The sequence below is a fragment of the Salmo salar genome, unplaced genomic scaffold (assembly GCF_905237065.1).
Source record: "Salmo salar unplaced genomic scaffold, Ssal_v3.1, whole genome shotgun sequence".
In the NCBI taxonomy this organism is placed as follows: Eukaryota; Metazoa; Chordata; class Actinopteri; order Salmoniformes; family Salmonidae; genus Salmo; species Salmo salar.
Window position 1 is genome coordinate 7921 of NW_025547906.1, and position 14935 is coordinate 22855.

At 41.8% G+C, this 14935-nt stretch overlaps 1 long non-coding RNA gene across 2 annotated transcripts; it reads right to left on the bottom strand.

Moving 5' to 3' along the window:
* Window positions 1-1982: 1982 nt before the first annotated feature.
* On the bottom strand, window positions 1983-7734 carry LOC106594260 (transmembrane protein 144; the record flags this gene model as incomplete). Of its 2 annotated transcripts, XR_006763178.1 has the most annotated exon segments (4): window positions 1983-2942; window positions 3817-4147; window positions 5311-5364; window positions 7637-7734. It is a non-coding gene; the product is annotated as a transmembrane protein 144 (long non-coding RNA).
* Window positions 7735-14935: the final 7201 nt, after the last annotated feature.

Sequence of the window (14935 nt, forward strand, 5' to 3'; positions counted from 1 at the left end):
TTAATATTAAGACTGGTATTATTATTAGTTTACGGTTATTGCCCTGGTTGAAACATGTTTTGATACAGTGTTCTCTAATGAACAGGGCCCTGGTTGAACCAGTGTACTCTAATGAACAGGGCCCTGGTTGAACCAGTGTACTCTAATGAACAGGGCCCTGGTTGAACCAGTGTACTCTAATGAACAGGGCCCTGGTTGAACCAGTGTACTCTAATGAACAGGGCCCTGGTTGAACCAGTGTACTCTAATGAACAGGGCCCTGGTTGAACCAGTGTACTCTAATGAACAGGGCCCTGGTTGAACCAGTGTTCTCTAATGAACAGGGCCCTGGTTGAACCAGTGTTCTCTAATGAACAGGGCCCTGGTTGAACCAGTGTACTCTAATGAACAGGGCCCTGGTTGAACCAGTGTACTCTAATGAACAGGGCCCTGGTTGAACCAGTGTTCTCTAATGAACAGGGCCCTGGTTGAACCAGTGTACTCTAATGAACAGGGCCCTGGTTGAACCAGTGTACTCTAATGAACAGGGCCCTGGTTGAACCAGTGTACTCTAATGAACAGGGCCCTGGTTGAACCAGTGTTCTCTAATGAACAGGGCCCTGGTTGAACCAGTGTACTCTAATGAACAGGGCCCTGGTTGAACCAGTGTACTCTAATGAACAGGGCCCTGGTTGAACCAGTGTTCTCTAATGAACAGTGCCAATCATTGTGGATGTTGCCTTTTTTCCATGGCTTCTGGTTGGGATATGTACGTACAGTCACTGGGGACGACGTCATCGATGCACTTATTAATGAAGCCGGTGATTGTTGTGGTAAACTCAATGTTATCGACCGCCCCGATTCAGTCTTATGTAGCTACATTGGATAAAAGTAGAGACTCGGAGCTAGAAAATGGTACCTCACACACTACAGTTGAGGAAACAATGGGAAAGTAATTCTGCTTTGAAAGTCGAACTTGTAACCCCACTTTTTAGAAAATGTCCCCTGAATGTTTTTGGTAGCTACTGGAGAGCTCTTCTTCGTCTCCACCCATTCAGCATCGTCCACACCCTCTTAATCCTTAGCCCCACCCATCTCTTTAAGGATTCACACGTGAGGCCATCTGCTAAACAGAGTGAGTAGTGTAGTAAACGACCAAAGATTAAGACTAAAAGTGGTGAAAGTAGTCGCCTACGATAAGGAAAAACTCCAGGTAAAAACACTTTATCTAGTCCTATATTCTAATCTGACTTTGGTGCAGGTCATATTGTTTTTCACATTACTGTCTCTGGTAAACACACACTATATTAAATCAAAGTTTGTCGCATGATACAGAAGGTGTAAACAGTACAGTGGTAATGGTTACTTAATTAAAATCGGCATAATCCCAACTACTGTTTACGTTCTAAATGTCAGAGTAAGAACTCACCGGACAATATGAAATCTTAAACCAAGTTTATTAATCCCAAATGATCGAACGGACAAAAAAAACACATTCGCACAGCACTGATATTTAACCCTTCGTCCTCCTACGCATCTCAACAGCCAATGCATCTCTGTTGCTAGGCAGAACCTTAGTGAGATCTGTTCTTCACCTCTAACCCCAGAGTGCTCAGTCCTCTCCAACTCACGGCTGTCATGGTGCCTGGTACCAGAGTGTCTCTCTTCTCCTCCCAGAGGATCCCTGGATGGCTAACAACAACACATCCTGACAGAATGTAAACATTATACCCCCTCTCTCCCTCAGTGACATATCCTGACATAATGTAAACGTTATACCCTGTCTCAGTGACATATCCTGACATAATGTAAACGTTATACCCTGTCTCAGTGACATATCCTGACAGAATGTAAACGTTATACCCCCTCTCTCCCTCAGTGACATATCCTGACATAATGTAAACGTTATACCCTGTCTCAGTGACATATCCTGACATAATGTAAACATTATACCCCCTCTCTCCCTCAGTGACATATCCTGACATAATGTAAACGTTATACCCTGTCTCAGTGACATATCCTGACATAATGTAAACATTATACCCTCTCTCAGTGACATGAATAAGTATATTTCATATTCTCAGAACCCAACAATGTCTTTATCTAATTATTCAATATGGCTATAAACCGTTTCTAGAGCTGAAAGCCCGTGCCTTTTATAGTTTAGTCATATTTATCTTAGCGACCTTAGAAGTGTTCACTTTGCAGGTTGACTAGCATCTATTGGGTTGCAATGTCTCATACATTGGATGGCCAAATCAACAGGAAGTACTGGCTGTAACGTCACATTAGATCAACAGGAAGTACTGGCTGTAACGTCACATTAGATCGACAGGAAGTACTGGCTGTAACGTCACATATCGACAGGAAGTACTGGCTGTAACGTCACATATCGACAGGAAGTACTGGCTGTAACGTCACATATCAACAGGAAGTACTGGCTGTAACGTCACATTAGATAAACAGGAAGTACTGGCTCTAACATCACATTAGATAAACAGGAAGTACTGGCTGTAACATCACATTAGATAAACAGGAAGTACTGGCTGTAACGTCACATTAGATATCAACAGGAAGTACTGGCTGTAACGTCACATTAGATCAACAGGAAGTACTGGCTGTAACGTCACATTAGATAAACAGGAAGTACTGGCTCTACAGTGGTGGACCAGAAAGTGAGTTTCAGGCACTTAGATTAGATAACTCTACAGTTCACCCTCTTCAGCCACTGGCTGTAACATCACAGTGGAAAAACAAACTTTATAAAACATTTTAAAAAAAGTATCCCTTTAAGATAAAATCATTTGTCTATTTCCATGAATTCATCAAGGAAGAAAATATTAGAGACTAACTAGAAATGGTTAAAAAAAGTGTATCAGTTAAAAGTTAAGACGGTTCCCTTGTGGAGGACAGTAACCATCATCCTCCTGGTTCACTGAGTGTCTGGCGGAAGGTCATAACACCTTAGAGAAGCTGTGTGTTACACCTTGGAGAAGCTGTGTGTTACACCTTGGAGAAGCTGTGTGTTACACCTTGGAGAAGCTGTGTGTTACACCTTGGAGAAGCTGTGTGTTACACCTTGGAGAAGCTGTGTGTTACACCTTGGAGAAGCTGTGTGTTACACCTTGGAGAAGCTGTGTGTTACACCTTGGAGAAGCTGTGTGTTACACCTTGGAGAAGCTGTGTGTTACACCTTGGAGAAGCTGTGTGTTACACCTTGGAGAAGCTGTGTGTTACACCTTAGAGAAGCTGTGTGTTACACCTTAGAGAAGCTGTGTGTTACACCTTAGAGAAGCTGTGTGTTACACCTTAGAGAAGCTGTGTGTTACACCTTGGAGAAGCTGTGTGTTACACCTTGGAGAAGCTGTGTGTTACACCTTGGAGAAGCTGTGTGTTACACCTTAGAGAAGCTGTGTGTTACACCTTAGAGAAGCTGTGTGTTACACCTTAGAGAAGCTGTGTGTTACACCTTGGAGAAGCTGTGTGTTACACCTTGGAGAAGCTGTGTGTTACACCTTGGAGAAGCTGTGTGTTACACCTTGGAGAAGCTGTGTGTTACACCTTAGAGAAGCTGTGTGTTACACCTTAGAGAAGCTGTGTGTTACACCTTAGAGAAGCTGTGTGTTACACCTTAGAGAAGCTGTGTGTTACACCTTAGAGAAGCTGTGTGTTACACCTTAGAGAAGCTGTGTGTTACACCTTAGAGAAGCTGTGTGTTACACCTTAGAGAAGCTGTGTGTTACACCTTAGAGAAGCTGTGTGTTACACCTTAGAGAAGCTGTGTGTTACACCTTAGAGAAGCTGTGTGTTACACCTTAGAGAAGCTGTGTGTTACACCTTAGAGAAGCTGTGTGTTACACCTTGGAGAAGGTGTGTGTTACACCTTGGAGAAGCTGTGTGTTACACCTTAGAGAAGCTGTGTGTTACACCTTAGAGAAGCTGTGTGTTACACCTTAGAGAAGCTGTGTGTTACACCTTAGAGAAGCTGTGTGTTACACCTTGGAGAAGCTGTGTGTTACACCTTGGAGAAGCTGTGTGTTACACCTTAGAGAAGCTGTGTGTTACACCTTAGAGAAGCTGTGTGTTACACCTTAGAGAAGGCTGTCAGCAGGGCTCCGGCTAGAACCAATGAGAACGCCACGCCCAGGATGAGGAAGTTACACCAACCCTGAGGAGGAGGAGACGAGAGGTCATTTAACCAATAAGCCCTGACCCTGAGGAGGAGGAGACGAGAGGTCATTTAACCAATAAGCCCTGACCCTGAGGAGGAGGAGACGAGAGGTCATTTAACCAATAAGCCCTGACCCTGAGGAGGAGAAGAGAGGTCATTTAACCATGAAGTTTCTCCTCCTGCCAAAATGTTGCCGTCGTGATGAAAGAGGCGCTACGCTTTCAAATCGTCCCACGTTTCTCGTTTGACCAGCTGTTTTTCAGCAACTGGTATTGTTGAATTCGGTTGTCCTATTAATGTATTTACTAGCAACAAACTAGCCTAGTGTTTGGTATGCCATCTCATCTGTCATGAACAGGGTCCTGACGAGAGAAACTTTTCTACGGCGAAATCACGCCTCGTCAGGTCATTTTTATCGGTTTTATTTGCACCCAAGATAACAGGTGATAGATAATAAGTGTTGTTGGATATCCAAGGACTTAATGAAAACTTCACCAAAAAAACACTACACAAAAAGTACAAAAAATGTTTTGTTAAACTGGATATACCCCAGTGAATGTCGCTACGGAACAGCCTAACCAAACGCAGCTAGCTACTTCACTGTTATTCTGGCAGCGCTGTTTGGACGTGACTGTTAGCCGTAGTTGGCTAGCTACTTTGCTGTTATTCTGGCAGCGCTGTTGGACGTGACTGTTAGCCGTAGTTGGCTAGCTACTTCACTGTTATTCTGGTAGCGCTGTTGGACGTGACTGTTAGCCGTAGTTGGCTAGCTACTTTGCTGTTGGACGTGACTGTTAGCCGTAGTTGGCTAGCTACTTTGCTGTTATTCTGGCAGCGCTGTTTGGACGTGACTGTTAGCCGTAGTTGGCTAGCTGCAGCGCTGTTGGACGTGACTGTTAGCCGTAGTTGGCTAGCTACTTCGCTGTTATTCTGGCAGCGCTGTTGGACGTGATTCTTCAAATAGCCCCTCTTTGCCTTGATGACAGCTTTGCACACTCTTGGCATTCTCTCAACCAGCTTCATGAGTTAGTCACCTGGAATGCATTTCAATTAACAGGTGCTTCCTTCTTAATCCATTTGAGATATTTGTAACTCACAAGTGAAAAAGGTTAACATAAGTTTGCTTTGGTAATATATTTTTGAATAGAATGGTTACCTACCTTAACCTCCTTAAAGACCACCACTCCCCAAAGAGCTGCAATGAGACCAGGACCCTGCACACAGAGAAACACTTAACACAGCAGCACCGCCGTAGCATCAACACAGCAGCATCGCCACAGCAGCACCGCCGTAGCATCGCCACAGCACCGCCGCCGTAGCATCAACACAGCAGCACCGCCGTAGCATCGCCACAGCACCGCCGCCGTAGCATCGCCACAGCAGCGCCGCCGTAGCATCGCCACAGCACCGCCGCCGTAGCATCGCCACAGCACCGCCGCCGTAGCATCGCCACAGCACCGCCGCCGTAGCATCGCCACAGCACCGCCGCCGTAGCATCGACACAGCAGCGCCGCCGTAGCATCGACACAGCACCGCCGCCGTAGCATCGACACAGCAGCGCCGCCGTAGCATCGACACAGCAGCGCCGCCGTAGCATCAACACAGCACCGCCGTAGCATCAACACAGCACCGCCGTAGCATCAACACAGCACCGCCGTAGCATCAACACAGCACCGCCGTAGCATCAACGCAGCACCGCCGTAGCATCAACACAGCACCGCCGTAGCATCAACATAGTACTGTAGTATTATTAAGGTACTACCGCTGTTATAGTAATATAGTACTGCTGTTAACTGACTTGCCGAGTTAAATAAAGATTAAATAAAAATATCATCAACATGGTACTGCTGTAGTATTAATATAGTACCGCTGTAGTATTAATATAGTACCGCTGTAGCACCAACACAGCACTATAGTATTATTAAGGTACTACCGTTGTTATAGTAATATGGTACTGCTGTAGTATTAATATATTACTGCTATAGTATTAATATAGCACTGCTGTAGTATTCCTGCTATAGTATTAATATAGCACTGCTGTAGTATTAATATAGCACTGCTGTAGTATTAATATATTACTGCTGTAGTATTAATATAGCACTGCTGTAGTATTAATATATTACTGCTATAGTATTAATATAGCACTGCCGTAGTATTCCTGCTATAGTATTAATATAGCACTGCCGTAGTATTAATATAGCACTGCTGTAGTATTAATATATTACTGCTGTAGTATTAATATAGCACTGCTGTAGTATTAATATATTACTGCTATAGTATTAATATAGCACTGCCGTAGTATTCCTGCTATAGTATTAATATAGCACTGCCGTAGTATTAATATAGTACTGCTGTAGTATTAATATAGTACCGCTATAGCATTAAAACAGTACCGCTGTAGCATTAAAACAGTACTGCTGTAGTATTAATATAGTACTGCTGTAGTATTAATATAGCACTGCTGTAGTATTAATATATTACTGCTATAGTATTAATATAGCACTGCTGTAGTATTCCTGCTATAGTATTAATATAGCACTGCTGTAGTATTAATATATTACTGCTGTAGTATTAATATAGCACTGCTGTAGTATTAATATATTCCTGCTATAGTATTAATATAGCACTGCCGTAGTATTAATATAGTACTGCTGTAGTATTAATATAGTACCGCTGTAGCATTAAAACAGTACTGCTGTAGTATTAATATAGTACTGCTGTAGTATTAATATAGCACTGCTGTAGTATTAATATAGCACTGCTGTAGTATTAATATAGCACTGCTGTAGTATTAATATAGCACTGCTGTAGTATTAATATAGTACTGCTGTAGTATTAATATATTACTGCTATAGTATTAATATAGTGCTGCCATAGTATTAATATAGTACTACCGCAGCAGTATTAATATAGTACCGCTGTAGTATTAATATAGTACCGCTGTAGTATTAACATAGTACTGCTGTAGTATTAATATAGTACTGCTGTATATAGCACAGCTGTAGTATTAATATAGTACTGCTGTAGTATTAACATAGTACTGCTGTAGTATTCATATAGCACTGCTGTAGTATTAATATAGTACTGCTGTAGTATTAACATAGTACCGCTGTAGTATTAATATAGCACTGCTGTAGTATTAATATATTACTGCTATAGTATTAATATAGCACTGCCGTAGTATTCCTGCTATAGTATTAATATAGCACTGCCGTAGTATTAATATAGGACTGCTGTAGTATTAATATATTACTGCTGTAGTATTAATATAGCACTGCTGTAGTATTAATATATTACTGCTATAGTATTAATATAGCACTGCCGTAGTATTCCTGCTATAGTATTAATATAGCACTGCCGTAGTATTAATATAGTACTGCTGTAGTATTAATATAGTACCGCTATAGCATTAAAACAGTACCGCTGTAGCATTAAAACAGTACTGCTGTAGTATTAACATAGTACTGCTGTAGTATTAATACTCACCGTGGTTATTATGGGGAAACTGACCACAGCACTCAGGTAGGTGTTGGCCAGAAACCAGCAGCAGGTAGCAATACCCCACATCACCCCAGAGACAAAACCTGGACAAAAATACACAGAGAGTAAATAACCCTACAATCTGACCAGGTAGTATAACTCTCTAGGTGTGTATACCAGGTAGTATAACTCTCTAGGTGTGTATACCAGGTAGTATAACTCTCTAGGTGTGTATACCAGGTAGTATAACTCTAGGGTAGACTCTAGGTGTGTGTACCAGGTAGTAAAACTCTCTAGGTGTGTGTACCAGGTAGTATAACTCTCTAGGTGTGTATACCAGGTAGTATAACTCTCTAGGTGTGTATACCAGGTAGTATAACTCTAGGGTAGACTCTAGGTGTGTGTACCAGGTAGTATAACTCTCTAGGTGTGTGTGTACCAGGTAGTATAACTCTCTAGGTGTGTATACCAGGTAGTATAACTCTCTAGGTGTGTATACCAGGTAGTATAACTCTAGGGTAGCCTCTAAGTGTGTGTACCAGGTAGTAAAACTCTCTAGGTGTGTATACCAGGTAGTATAACTCTCTAGGTGTGTATACCAGGTAGTATAACTCTCTAGGTGTGTATACCAGGTAGTATAACTCTCTAGGTGTGTCTAGGTGTGTATACCAGGTAGTATAACTCTCTAGGTGTGTGTACCAGGTAGTATAACTCTCTAGGTGTGTATACCAGGTAGTATAACTCTAGGGTAGACTCTAGGTGTGTGTACCAGGTAGTATAACTCTCTAGGTGTGTGTGTACCAGGTAGTATAACTCTCTAGGTGTGTATACCAGGTAGTATAACTCTCTAGGTGTGTATACCAGGTAGTATAACTCTAGGGTAGCCTCTAGGTTTGTGTACCAGGTAGTATAACTCTCTAGGTGTGTGTGTACCAGGTAGTATAACTCTCTAGGTGTGTATACCAGGTAGTATAACTCTCTAGGTGTGTGTGTACCAGGTAGTATAACTCTCTAGGTGTGTATACCAGGTAGTATAACTCTCTAGGTGTGTATACCAGGTAGTATAACTCTCTAGGTGTGTATATACCAGGTAGTATAACTCTCTAGGTGTGTATACCAGGTAGTATAACTCTCTAGGTGTGTATACCAGGTAGTATAACTCTCTAGGTGTGTATACCAGGTAGTATAACTCTAGGGTAGACTCTAGGTGTGTGTACCAGGTAGTATAACTCTCTAGGTGTGTGTGTACCAGGTAGTATAACTCTCTAGGTGTGTATACCAGGTAGTATAACTCTCTAGGTGTGTATACCAGGTAGTATAACTCTAGGGTAGCCTCTAGGTTTGTGTACCAGGTAGTATAACTCTCTAGGTGTGTGTGTACCAGGTAGTATAACTCTCTAGGTGTGTATACCAGGTAGTATAACTCTCTAGGTGTGTGTGTACCAGGTAGTATAACTCTCTAGGTGTGTATACCAGGTAGTATAACTCTCTAGGTGTGTATACCAGGTAGTATAACTCTCTAGGTGTGTATATACCAGGTAGTATAACTCTCTAGGTGTGTATACCAGGTAGTATAACTCTCTAGGTGTGTATACCAGGTAGTATAACTCTCTAGGTGTGTCTAGGTGTGTATACCAGGTAGTATAACTCTCTAGGTGTGTGTACCAGGTAGTATAACTCTCTAGGTGTGTATACCAGGTAGTATAACTCTCTAGGTGTGTATACCAGGTAGTATAACTCTAGGGTAGACTCTAGGTGTGTGTACCAGGTAGTATAACTCTCTAGGTGTGTGTGTACCAGGTAGTATAACTCTCTAGGTGTGTATACCAGGTAGTATAACTCTCTAGGTGTGTATACCAGGTAGTATAACTCTAGGGTAGCCTCTAGGTTTGTGTACCAGGTAGTATAACTCTCTAGGTGTGTGTGTACCAGGTAGTATAACTCTCTAGGTGTGTATACCAGGTAGTATAACTCTCTAGGTGTGTGTGTACCAGGTAGTATAACTCTCTAGGTGTGTATACCAGGTAGTATAACTCTCTAGGTGTGTGTACCAGGTAGTATAACTCTCTAGGTGTGTGTGTACCAGGTAGTATAACTCTCTAGGTGTGTATACCAGGTAGTATAACTCTCTAGGTGTGTATACCAGGTAGTATAACTCTAGGGTAGACTCTAGGTTTGTGTACCAGGTAGTATAACTCTCTAGGTGTGTGTGTACCAGGTAGTATAACTCTCTAGGTGTGTGTATACCAGGTAGTATAACTCAGGGGCTCTAGGTGTGTATACCAGGTAGTATAACTCTCTAGGTGTGTATGTACCAGGTAGTATAACTCTCTAGGTGTGTATACCAGGTAGTATAACTCTCTAGGTGTGTATATACCAGGTAGTATAACTCTCTAGGTGTGTATATACCAGGTAGTATAACTCTCTAGGTGTGTATATACCAGGTAGTATAACTCTCTAGGTGTGTATATACCAGGTAGTATAACTCTCTAGGTGTGTATATACCAGGTAGTATAACTCTCTAGGTGTGTATATACCAGGTAGTATAACTCTCTAGGTGTGTATATACCAGGTAGTATAACTCTCTAGGTGTGTATATACCAGGTAGTATAACTCTCTAGGTGTGTATATACCAGGTAGTATAACTCTCTAGGTGTGTATATACCAGGTAGTATAACTCTCTAGGTGTGTATATACCAGGTAGTATAACTCTCTAGGTGTGTATATACCAGGTAGTATAACTCTCTAGGTGTGTATATACCAGGTAGTATAACTCTCTAGGTGTGTATATACCAGGTAGTATAACTCTCTAGGTGTGTATATACCAGGTAGTATAACTCTCTAGGTGTGTATATACCAGGTAGTATAACTCTCTAGGTGTGTATATACCAGGTAGTATAACTCTCTAGGTGTGTATATACCAGGTAGTATAACTCTCTAGGTGTGTATATACCAGGTAGTATAACTCTCTAGGTGTGTATATACCAGGTAGTATAACTCTCTAGGTGTGTATATACCAGGTAGTATAACTCTCTAGGTGTGTATATACCAGGTAGTATAACTCTCTAGGTGTGTATATACCAGGTAGTATAACTCTCTAGGTGTGTATATACCAGGTAGTATAACTCTCTAGGTGTGTATATACCAGGTAGTATAACTCTCTAGGTGTGTATATACCAGGTAGTATAACTCTCTAGGTGTGTATATACCAGGTAGTATAACTCTCTAGGTGTGTATATACCAGGTAGTATAACTCTCTAGGTGTGTATATACCAGGTAGTATAACTCTCTAGGTGTGTATATACCAGGTAGTATAACTCTCTAGGTGTGTATATACCAGGTAGTATAACTCTCTAGGTGTGTATATACCAGGTAGTATAACTCTCTAGGTGTGTATATACCAGGTAGTATAACTCTCTAGGTGTGTATATACCAGGTAGTATAACTCTCTAGGTGTGTATATACCAGGTAGTATAACTCTCTAGGTGTGTATATACCAGGTAGTATAACTCTCTAGGTGTGTATATACCAGGTAGTATAACTCTCTAGGTGTGTATATACCAGGTAGTATAACTCTCTAGGTGTGTATATACCAGGTAGTATAACTCTCTAGGTGTGTATATACCAGGTAGTATAACTCTCTAGGTGTGTATATACCAGGTAGTATAACTCTCTAGGTGTGTATATACCAGGTAGTATAACTCTCTAGGTGTGTATATACCAGGTAGTATAACTCTCTAGGTGTGTATATACCAGGTAGTATAAGTCTCTAGGTGTGTATATACCAGGTAGTATAAGTCTCTAGGTGTGTATATACCAGGTAGTATAACTCTCTAGGTGTGTATATACCAGGTAGTATAACTCTCTAGGTGTGTATATACCAGGTAGTATAACTCTCTAGGTGTGTATATACCAGGTAGTATAACTCTCTAGGTGTGTATATACCAGGTAGTATAACTCTCTAGGTGTGTATATACCAGGTAGTATAACTCTCTAGGTGTGTATATACCAGGTAGTATAACTCTCTAGGTGTGTATATACCAGGTAGTATAACTCTCTAGGTGTGTATATACCAGGTAGTATAACTCTCTAGGTGTGTATATACCAGGTAGTATAACTCTCTAGGTGTGTATATACCAGGTAGTATAACTCTCTAGGTGTGTATATACCAGGTAGTATAACTCTCTAGGTGTGTATATACCAGGTAGTATAACTCTCTAGGTGTGTATATACCAGGTAGTATAACTCTCTAGGTGTGTATATACCAGGTAGTATAACTCTCTAGGTGTGTATATACCAGGTAGTATAACTCTCTAGGTGTGTGTGTGTGTGTGTATACCAGGTAGTATAACTCTCTAGGTGTGTCTAGGTGTGTATACCAGGTAGTATAACTCTCTAGGTGTGTCCAGGTGTGTGTACCAGGTAGTATAACTCTCTAGGTGTGTATACCAGGTAGTATAACTCTCTAGGTGTGTATACCAGGTAGTATAACTCTCTAGGTGATTGTACCAGGTAGTATAACTCTCTAGGTGTGTGTACCAGGTAGTATAACTCTCTAGGTGTGTATACCAGGTAGTATAACTCTCTAGGTGTGTGTGTGTGTGTGTGTGTGTGTGTATACCAGGTAGTATAACTCTCCAGGTGTGTGTACCAGGTAGTATAACTCTCTAGGTGTGTATACCAGGTAGTATAACTCTCTAGGTGTGTATACCAGGTAGTATAACTCTCTAGGAGTGTATACCAGGTAGTATTACTCTCTAGGTGTGTATACCAGGTAGTATAACTCTCTAGGTGTGTCTAGGTGTGTGTACCAGGTAGTATAACTCTCGAGGTGTGTGTACCAGGTAGTATAACTCTCTAGGTGTGTATACCAGGTAGTATAACTCTCTAGGTGTGTATACCAGGTAGTATAACTCTCTAGGTGTGTATATACCAGGTAGTATAACTCTCTAGGTGTGTATACCAGGTAGTATAACTCTCTAGGTGTGTATACCAGGTAGTATAACTCTCTAGGTGTGTATACCAGGTAGTATAACTCTCTAGGTGTGTGTACCAGGTAGTATAACTCTCTAGGTGTGTATACCAGGTAGTATAACTCTCTAGGTGTGTATACCAGGTAGTATAACTCTAGGGTAGACTCTAGGTGTGTGTACCAGGTAGTATAACTCTCTAGGTGTGTATACCAGGTAGTATAACTCTCTAGGTGTGTATATACCAGGTAGTATTACTCTCTAGGTGTGTATACCAGGTAGTATAACTCTCTAGGTGTGTATACCAGGTAGTATAACTCTCTAGGTGTGTGTACCAGGTAGTATAACTCTCTAGGTGTGTATACCAGGTAGTATAACTCTCTAGGTGTGTATACCAGGTAGTATAACTCTCTAGGTGTGTATACCAGGTAGTATAACTCTCTAGGTGTGTATACCAGGTAGTATAACTCTCTAGGTGTGTGTACCAGGTAGTATTGCTCTAGGTGTGTGTGTACCAGGTAGTATAACTCTCTAGGTGTGTGTGTACCAGGTAGTATAACTCTCTAGGTGTGTGTGTACCAGGTAGTATAACTCTCTAGATGTGTGTACCAGGTAGTATTACTCTCTAGGTGTGTATACCAGGTAGTATAACTCTCTAGGTGTGTATACCAGGTAGTATTGCTCTCTAGGTGTGTGTGTACCAGGTAGTATAACTCTCTAGATGTGTATACCAGGTAGTATTGCTCTAGGGTAGACTCTAGGTGTGTGTGTACCAGGTAGTATAACTCTCTAGGTGTGTATACCAGGTAGTATTGCTCTAGGGTAGACTCTAGGTGTGTGTGTACCAGGTAGTATAACTCTCTAGGTGTGTGTGTACCAGGTAGTATAACTCTCTAGGTGTGTGTGTACCAGGTAGTATAACTCTCTAGGTGTGTGTGTACCAGGTAGTATAACTCTCTAGGTGTGTGTGTACCAGGTAGTATAACTCTCTAGGTGTGTGTGTACCAGGTAGTATAACTCTCTAGGTGTGTGTGTACCAGGTAGTATAACTGTCTAGGTGTGTGTACCAGGTAGTATAACTCTCTAGCTGTGTGTGTGTGTGTGTACCAGGTAGTATAACTCTCTAGGTGTGTGTGTGTGTATACCAGGTAGTATTGCTCTAGGTTAGACTCTAGGTGTGTGTATACCAGGTAGTATAACTCTCTAGGTGTGTGTATACCAGGTAGTATAACTCTCTAGGTGTGTGTATACCAGGTAGTATAACTCTCTAGGTGTGTGTATACCAGGTAGTATAACTCTCTAGGTGTGTGTATACCAGGTAGTATAACTCTCTAGGTGTGTATATACCAGGTAGTATAACTCTCTAGGTGTGTGTATACCAGGTAGTATAACTCTCTAGATGTGTATACCAGGTAGTATTGCTCTAGGGTAGACTCTAGGAGTGTGTACCAGGTAGTATAACTCTCTAGGTGTGTGTACCAGGTAGTATAACTCTCTAGGTGTGTGTACCAGGTAGTATTGCTCTAGGGTAGACTCTAGGTGTGTATACCAGGTAGTATAACTCTCTAGGTGTGTGTACCAGGTAGTATTGCTCTAGGGTAGACTCTAGGTGTGTGTGTACCAGGTAGTATAACTCTCTAGGTGTGTGTGTACCAGGTAGTATAACTCTAGGTGTGTGTGTAACAGGTAGTATAACTCTCTAGGTGTGTGTACCAGGTAGTATAACTCTCTAGATGTGTGTACCAGGTAAAATAACTCTCTAGCTGTGTGTGTGTGTGTACCAGGTAGTATAACTGTCTAGGTGTGTATACCAGGTAGAATAACTCTCTAGGTGTGTGTACCAGGTAGTATTGCTCTAGGGTAGACTCTAGGTGTGTATACCAGGTAGTATAACTCTCTAGGTGTGTATACCAGGTAGTATTGCTCTCTAGGTGTGTATACCAGGTAGTATTGCTCTAGGGTAGACTCTAGGTGTGTATACCAGGTAGTATTGCTCTAGGGTAGACTCTAGGTGTGTGTACCAGGTAGTATTGCTCTAGGGTAGACTCTAGGTGTGTGTACCAGGTAGTATTGCTCTAGGGTAGACTCTAGGTGTGTGTACCAGGTAGTATTGCTCTAGGGTAGACTCTAGGTGTGTGTACCAGGTAGTATTGCTCTAGGGTAGACTCTAGGTGTGTGTACCAGGTAGTATTGCTCTAGGGTAGACTCTAGGTGTGTGTACCAGGTAGTATTGCTCTAGGGTAGACTCTAGGTGTGTGTACCAGGTAGTACTCTAGAACTCTAGGTGTGTATACCAGGTAGTATTGCTCTAGGGTAGACTCTAGGTGTGTATACC